At 37.9% G+C, this 9,252-nt stretch overlaps 1 long non-coding RNA gene across 1 annotated transcript; it reads right to left on the reverse strand.

Moving 5' to 3' along the window:
- Positions 1–255: 255 nt before the first annotated feature.
- LOC131480304 (uncharacterized) lies at positions 256–3,317 on the reverse strand. Its single transcript, XR_009245402.1, has 3 exons — positions 3,161–3,317; positions 1,442–1,556; positions 256–613 (listed from the first exon to the last, which is right to left on the reverse strand). It is a non-coding gene; the product is annotated as an uncharacterized LOC131480304 (long non-coding RNA).
- Between the last annotated feature and the right edge of the window lie 5,935 nt (positions 3,318–9,252).

Below are 9,252 nucleotides of genomic sequence, written 5' to 3' on the forward strand. Positions count from 1 at the left end.
AGAAACAAGAAATTTTTTCAAGTTTTGGCAAAGTTTAGTTGAGCTATTATTCATTTGCAAAATTCAAGGATGCCGGTGTGAAAGAAAGTAACTGAGTACTGAAAACTGTACTTTTCTATCACTAATCTTGAGTTGATTGTATGTGTGCAAATTAGCCTGTAATTGAATCCCTATTAAAGACAGCCCTCAATAGTTTTATTGACGAAGACACAAAAAGATTTCTTTTATCCAGGTATCTTGTCTTGAAAAATTGTTAGCATGAGACAAAACAAAACGCCATCCAGTTTGTTATTAATTTTCATCATCAACATCTATAAACATAACTGTCAACAGGTTTATGTGTTAATGAAGCATGTTGGAGATGATCTCATAATTTTAGATTATGCTTATCAAACTTTAATGAGTATACCAATCACCTGTGAATCTTGTTCAAACTCAGGTTTTGATTCAGTAGATAGGGATAAGATTTAACCTTCTTCCCCTCACAAGCTCCCAGGTGACAGGGATGTAGTTGGTCTGCCAGCTATGGTCTCCATCTGTCTCTCACAACTCAGCCTTACAGGGATATGTTGTGTGCTTATCTTTAGTTTCAAAGCCTCTGAGCCAGGGAGTACTCTGGAAGAAAAAAAAATAGCCTGCGTTCTTTCGTATGGGTGAGGGAGATTGATGCATTTTATGTATTTACAAACCGCAGGTTGCTTTTGTGCTTTAATTCTTATTAGTTCTCGAATCCCCATAATCAGGGTAATGGGAAATTAGGAGAAACATTATGGACAGCTAGCTGTTCAGCATTTAAATCAGAAGTGAAAAAAATGCATACAAAAGATTTGTTGCAGTAGCCAGCAGTAATGAGGTGTAACCCAATAAATTGTGAGCATAACAACTCTTCCACAGCATACAAAACTAACTTCCTATTCTTATTTTTGTCCATGCCAATTTTTTAAATGCTAATTACAGCTTAAGCCTGTGGTGCCAACAGGTGAGTGTAGTAGATGCTCAGACAGTCCACGCCTAGGGCGGAGCGCAGATGGCCGTCAGAATCCCCGGTCAGCTTCCTACAGCATTATATCCACTAAAGAATATAATTCAGACCATACTGCAAGTAAAATGAAGAGAGAGAGAATTTCACTTTAAAACATTCATTCATCAAAACCAGAAACAAAGTTACCTATCCACATAGTACCATGTATTGCCCCCGACCAGATCCCAAGACAAAGAATTGCATCTATGGCTCAATTGGTTTCAGAGAGAGTTCTGAGTCAAGGTAATCAGGAAGTATCTTGTCCAAAAGCAGCGGACTGAATAAAATGGCCTCCTGAATCCCCATCCTGCACTTTAGAAACAGTATATCCACCGACTCCAGCAGCATAGCCACTGCAGTAGCGGTGAAAGAGATAGTAGGGATTCGTAGATTCGTAATCAGCAGGTATCATAGGCTTACCCTCTGTGAGTCATGCAAAGATGCTAGTAAACAGAATGATGGTGCTTCTAATCCCTGTAAATTTTCACTTGCTTGTGATTTCATATTAGTTTCCTCTTGGAATTAAGACACTCCTCTGCAGAGTATCAGAAATTTATGCGTAAGTGCAGTACTTGATAAGCAAGCACAGATTTTCTAACTTGCAGGTTTTACACAAAAGGCAAAGAATTGACAATCATAAATAGGTAAATTTAGGATACTCCAAACAGGTTTATAACTCTAACAAGGTATACGTTAACGATTGGGGCACAGAACAGTTTTAGGCGAGGTGTTCAGAGAGATCTTCAATACCTTGGTGAGGAGTAATTAATCTTTGTGTTCTACCTAGTAAGGTATATGTGAGTCCAAGCTGAACGTTTCCTGTCTATTCTAAGCTTTCGTTATTGGTCTCTGTCCATCTAATCTAACTTTTTAGGGGGGAGGGCTCTGAAGTGACTCTGATGGTCATTGCAAGAGAGAGTGGGGATCCAAAGTTGGAACTAAGTAAGGACTAGAGAAAGCTCCTATCCTGAGTCCGGAAGGAAGTTTACTGTTATTCTGTTTCTGAGGACCACTCAGGGTTCCCAGCTGTTGTTCCAATTACATTTGATCCTGTGGGGAAGGATCTCGGCTTCTTTCATGCCATGTGGGAGTTCTGAAAAAGAGTGGATGACCTCAGTGTTCTTGTACTATGAGGGCATTCCATTTCCCAGTAGTCTCCTTGGCAGTTGGGATATAGCCCTTGGTGCCCGTGCTGATAGTCCTAGGTGAGGATTCGGGAGTCTCCACGGTTGGGATACAAGCCTACTCCTGTACTCCTGCTCCACTTTGGGGTCCCTACCTGAACTGCCCACATGACCTCCTGTTAAGCAGCTGTCAGGATTGCTCCTGATTCCCACTGTATGTTTTTACAGTTTTGCTAATGTCTAATGCAGTTCGATTCTGCTATCTGTAAATTACCTGTTATATTCTTATTAGGTCATACTTAACATCTTCCTTGCATTTTCTATCATATTAGTCACTCAATACCATACCAATTAAATCGATAATGTTGTAAATTGTTGTTGATGTTGTGATGTGGTTTTTCATTGGAGGGGATGATATTCTGCCAGCTCTATTTTCAGACCAGGGATGGTCTCCCAATGAAACTGTTGAACTTACCTGGACAATAAGATGCTGGACTCTATGCATGGCACATGCTCGCAATGATGGAATCATGACTGGATATGAACTGTAATACTGCAACAATGTGGAGGAATTCAACATGGGGAGAGGGCATGGGGAGGGGTTGGGGGAATCCCAGAGCCTATGAAACTGTGTCACAAAATGAAATTTTAAAAAATCATAAATTGCCTTGGTAGATTACCTTGCTTTCATAACTCCAGAAAAATCCCACTTGAGCTGTAATTTTGAGTAAACCTCTATTATCCAGAATGGTGATAGCTGAGCAATATTTATTCTGAATATAGATGTGTTATAGGACTTGATAAATTGGAATCTATGTGGGTTCTCAATCCCCAAAGAATTAGAATACCTCATCCTCAAATCTATTGTTAACTATAGTTGACCATCTGTAACACACAGCATTAGTAAGATGGAAATTTAGACAAGAGCCTGAATCACTTTGGAATTCTATTACCACTTCAGCCAAGAACAACAACAACAACAAAAAAAACTATATAAAAAGTGAGGGTAGCTTACCAATGCCAATCCAGAAGCATCTGCACTGTGAACAGTGGAGAGAGGTTCTGATACACACACCAGGTGCTATGATGCATTTCTGTGTGACTCAGACCAGGCTCTCCATCTGCAGCCCGACTCTGTCATGTGTGAATGGAGCTGCAATCAGGTGCCTTTAATTTCCCGGTATGAAAGCCAAGAGCTCGTAATGTTGTACCTGTGTATCAGTTGGTGAGTCCTCTTGTCATTCCTTCCCTCCAGACTCCAATTCCACATTGCCAACAATTTCATGTTATTCCCTTGTAACTCCACAGTGCTTTTAAGCTTAGTTGTTTACACATAGTAGGTACTCAATCAAAAAGTCGTAGTTCAAATTTTAAATGAATTTTGGTTTTTTTATATGTGTATTTCCCTGTAGGGGAGATTTCTTGACACTTTCATAAAGACATCTTTATATGACAGAGTTGATATTAGTCCTAGGAAGAGTGAGCATTAATACTTTTCAAAGGGCTGTTGGTTTTATCTGTGGAGCTGATTTCTAATTGTTCTGCTGTCTTAGAATCCACAAGCAAATTCATTCTATGTTATGGACAATAAGAGAGAAGGATAAAGATTTGCGATTAGCAAAATTAATATACCAGATAAAGAGAAAAATAAAAACCAGATCTATAATCAGGTACTTAAAATATTCTGTTACCTGTTCAACCACAAAGTGCAACTCCCTCCATTACTAATAGACTCCATCCATTAGCTCAACAATTATATTAATGGAAGCACTATTTACATCACATGAATGTCTAACGACTTTTTTTAAATTTACATATATCTAAGGAGTAAATACATGGTATATGACTGCATCTGCGTGTATTCAATAAATAATATTTAAATATTTATTTTGTTTTTCAAATGTTGCAAAAAACTTTTTTTAATAATAGAAGCAACTTAGCAGACATTCTAAAGGTTTATTTTTAAACAAAGCACACACATAGTAAAAAACGGAATACTTTATAAGGAAAATAGGCTGCTCTTCCCTAAAATTGCCTCTAATGTTAGCTGAATATTAATAAAATCCATAAACCATTAGTACATTATAGCTGCTTTGTTCTGAATTACATAGACCTTTTATGTTTATTCCTCAGTGAAAATGCATAAAAAAATGAAATCCACTCTAATTGTACTCTCTGAAGATAGCTGGTGAAATCATTCCGAGCAGCTATAAATCAGTTGTAGTATTAAAATGACCTGCCAGGTGCATCTTCTGGGTATCAGACTAATTAAGGGAATGTATTAATTGCAACTATTCATCAACACCACCAACGTTGTTAGGTAACGCTTACAATGAATCTTTTTACCATATTATCTAACGATAAAACTGCAGTTTTATCAAATGCGAAGGAGAAAAGAGAGAAGGGGAGAAGGAAAAAGCTGGGAAAAAAAGCTTGTGCTTCTGCATTTCAGGAAGATCTTACACAGAGTCGCAAGATGTCCAGAACAAATTGTTTTTTTTATGTACACAGAATTTTTGCTCACCTTTATTTCTATTTCTATTGTGTTTGATTCTGTCAAACTATTGTCCTATATATAAATGCACTTATTTTACTCACTTTATTAAGTGACTGCTGACAATAACATATTGTTGATGTGTATGTGTATACATAAAATATCTTTAAGTAGTTCACAAAAATGAGTACTATGACTGGGTTTACAATTTTTGAACAAAAATAAATTTATCTTCTATTTTTCATGACCATTTTAACTAATACTCATATGTTGTGAAATATATATGTATGTGTGTGTATGTCTACAAAAATATTTCTCTATATACACACACACAAACACACGTTTACTTACAAAAGAAAACATTGTATGGAATGTGTGTGTGTATGGAAGGTATATGTGTATCCCATTCCCTAAACGAAAGACAATTAGTATCAAAAAATGTAGGCTTTGATCTTAAGTAGTAAGCTGAATAGGCTTTGAAATTATTTCAAATTACAGGCATGTTATTTATTACATTTGCCCTGCTTCAAAGGAAAAAAACAAATGTAAAATCTAAAAAACTGTTACCAAAAAATAAGTGTTATTTTTCTTTTTTTTTTCCCTTTTGCTTTTAATAAAGCAAATTCTTACAGCGTGACTCGCCAGTTGTAGGACAGACCTTAACTTGTCCTCATGGTACTACTATTTTGAGTTTGGCTCTCTTTTCTCCTGTATATGACACAAGTGAGAACATGACGAATGCCAAGCAGACTAGACTACTCTCTCTGCTTCTCTATAAATCTTTGGGGAACTTGGAACTGACACTGACTATCACCAAATAACCAGCTGTACAAAATGGTTCCAAGCTTCTGAAAATGTAGTTACCTGCAACTGCGGTATTTTACTTCTGCTCCTTGTTGGGGTATCATTGCAAGAAGACGATTTCATATTTAAAGTATTCCTGCTGCACGAGATTAAAAGCAAAATAGATTTTTTGACCTATCTAGAGTAAATATGGAGACAGATTTAATTTAAATTAATTTGATTACTGGGAGTACTTGGTAGTTCCACACAACAATGGATTCAACACCACGCATATCAACAACTTCTAAGCGAGTTGTGTAGTCTGTCTTGACTGATCAGTTTCAGGTAAGGCTCAAGGTAAGGAAAACCATATCCCTCATTCCTGGCTGGGGCTTTGTGGTATAATAAGCAATTTGCTTAACAGTTTCTCTAGGTCTAAGAAAGTTCTAATGTATGTTGAGGAAAAAAAAACCCTGAGGATAAGAAATTGACAAGCAGCTCTAGGAACTTGTATTTAGAAGTGTAAACTCCAACATATCCATGTGAGAAGACAAAGCCACAAACCCTATGTCAGGGACTATAGTGGTAAACCCATTTTTCTTTTTAAAGATTTATTTGTTTTTATTACAAAGTCAGATATACAGAGAGGAGGAGAGACAGAGAGGAAGATCTTCTGTCTGATGATTCACTCCCCAAGTGAGCAATGGCTGGTGCTGATCTGATGCCGGGAACCAGGAACCTCCTCCAGGTCTCCCACGCGGGTACAGGATCCCAAAGTCTTGGGCTGTCCTCGACTTCTTTCCCAGGCCACAAGCAGGGAGATGGATGGGAAGTGGAGCTGCCGGGATTAGAACTGGCGTCCATATGGGGTCCCAGGTGCGTTCAAGACGAGGATTTTAGCCACTAGGCCACGCCACCGGGCCCAGTAAACCCAATCTTACTCACCATTTTTTCACAAGTTTAGGAGGAGAAAGAACAAAAATGAAACTGAAGATAAGGGGGCAAAGTTTCCCATACAGAAGAAACTGCTAGAACCTCAGGTGAGCATGCCTGACAACCACAGGAAAAACACGGTTCAAGTACTCAGACTTGAGCAAGCAGTGTTGGGAAACTGAGTCATCACCTTTCACTTGTACAGAGCATCATCCAGAGTGTGTGAGAAAGTAGAGAGAACATGGATTTCTGTCTGCCAGCAGAAATGATTAAGCTGTTGTTGTTCCTGGTGCTTTACGTGAATAGGTGGTAACGGAATTCCCTACCTGTGCATACCTGTCATTTAAGTGCTAGAATCATTTATTGAGCAACATGACATCAGCTCATGCCAACTACTTTCCACACATTTTTCAATGTATGGATTCATCCTCATCCTTATCCTGGGATGAGGGATCTGATATTCAGTGAAGATATAACTCATACATAATTCTACAATTAATGGGTAAACAAGGACTTGAATCCATGTCTGCGTAATGATAAATCCACGCTCCTAATAAGCAAACCATGCCACTCTTGAATGTCTCATGGAACTTGGAACCAACTAAATATTCAAGGAACAAGTATGAACATCCAAGTAATTTTTTTCACTGCTCTGATTTTTGTTAATTATGCTTGTTGATAATGTCTGCTTAATCTATTTCTTCTTAATTCTCTGAATATACCCGGGAATACGCTTTAGATAACAACAATTTTAAGCTGTTGCTTGATCATGAGGGCAAGACTGACAGAAACGATATCTTAATAAACTAAAGTTAAATGTACTTGCACTTGCCATATTTTTTCATTAACAAAGTAAAGATTTACGTGTGTGTCACTTTCAGGCTGCTCTACTTCAAATCCAGCTTGGAAAAACAGAAGAATATGGCCTAAAAATTTTGGACCCCTGTCACCAGTGCAGTGGACTCTCGGATGGAGTTCCTGGATCCTGGCTTATGCCTGTCTCAGTCCTGTCCATTGCAGCCATCTGCAGTGAAATTGCAGATGGGCCCTGTCTCATTTCCTCTTTCTCTCGATGTACGTGTGTGTTTGTGTGTGTGTGTCCCACTGGCACCTTAACTCTGGCTTTCACATAACTAAGTAGGCTTTTTTTCTTTAGATCTTTATTTACCCACTTAGATTTTTTTTTATTTTACTTTATTTCAAAAAAAAAATACTTATTTCTGGGCAATAAGCAATAGAAAAGATACATTGACTCTTGCCCTACGTTGGAATCAGAAAACCAGTAAATTCACTTAGTACTGCCAAGTAAAGGTGAAAATTTTCCTGTACTGAAAAATTCAGAAAACAAATAGAAGAGAAGTTCACGTTAGGCCACAACTACAACATCTGTGCTATCAGTAATCTATGACCACAACTGTTGATGCTATTGATACTGGCAACAGACTAAAGATAAGACATATTCCTGAAGAAACAAGGAAAATAATTGCACCTTATTTTTACGTATGCTTGCTTACACAACAATATGACAATTTTTTGAAGATTTCATTCACATATGGTATATATTCATTCATACATTGATTTGCAATATATACGTATGTGTATATATTACATATATATACTTAGTAATATATTGATATAAAAAAGCATGTTATCTCAAAATTTCTCTGCAACAAAGTAAGCATGTTTGGATATGGGGATAGTTTTTGTTTGTTTCTGTTTTAAAGATTTATTTTATTTTTATTGCAAAGTCAGATATACAGAGAGAAGGAGAGACAGAGAGAAAGATCTTGCATCCAAGGATTCACTCCCCAAGTGACCTCATCAAGTGACCGCAACGGCTAGAGCTGAGCTGAGCTAAAGCCAGGAGCCAGGAGCTTCTTCAAGGTTTCCCAAAGGATCTCCCACACGGGTCTCCCACACAGGTCTCCCACACGGGTGCAGGGTCCCAAGGCTTTGGGCCATCCACGACTACTTTCCCAGGCCACAAGCAGGGAGCTGGATGGGGAGCAGGGCTGCCGGCATTAGAACTAGTGCCCATATGAGATCCCAGCACATTCTAGGCGAAGATTTTAGCCACAAGACCACCGTGCCATGCCCGAGGATAGTCTTAAAAAATGGAAACTGGTGTGGCCTTTTGGTGTAGCAGTTAAGAAACCAATTGAGAAGTGAATGTGAGAGTATCTGGACTCAAGTCCCAGTTCTTTGACTGAGTCCTGCTTCCTACTAATGTGTCCTTTGGAAGACAGCAGGTCCTAGCTCAATTAGATGGGTCCCTGTCACCAACATCACAGACTTGATTTTAATTACAATCTCCACAAGTCGTCCTGGTACAGACCTAGCTTCTGCAGACATTTGAAGAGTAATCCAGACCTCTCTCTCTGTCTTTGTCTTCTCTCTCTCCCTCTCTCTCTACCCTACTTCTCATCTTTTCTTTCTGTCTTTCAAAGAAGTATTTTTTTAAAAAGCTTTATTTGTTTTGGCATAAGATAATTGAAAACTATGCAGTTTGTTCTACATATGCATTTTCCATAGTTTTTAAGACCCCTTTTACACACAGGAATGTTTCTTTTTATTTCCCTACTATTGATGGATGCAAAAACCAATAAAGAAACAAAAACTTCCAGCATTTCTCAGACATATTCATTTCATTTTTGTGTCTGTTTGGATACTGTAGAAAAGAAAAGAAAGTTGATTCAGGAATGCTTATAATTCTCTTTCAGTTCTGTTGCTTGACATCCACTTGAAATTCTCTGTGCTAGAAATAATTAACTCTTACTCAAGCTGACATTTTGTTTGACTTTTCATCTTTTTGTTATATATCAAAGACACAATTATCTGTGACAATATTTAAGCTTATAAATGCACCATATTTACCATGTCTTTTCTTTTACCTTTGA

The sequence above is a fragment of the Ochotona princeps genome, chromosome 5, assembly GCF_030435755.1.
Source record: "Ochotona princeps isolate mOchPri1 chromosome 5, mOchPri1.hap1, whole genome shotgun sequence".
Taxonomy (NCBI): domain Eukaryota; kingdom Metazoa; phylum Chordata; class Mammalia; order Lagomorpha; family Ochotonidae; genus Ochotona; species Ochotona princeps.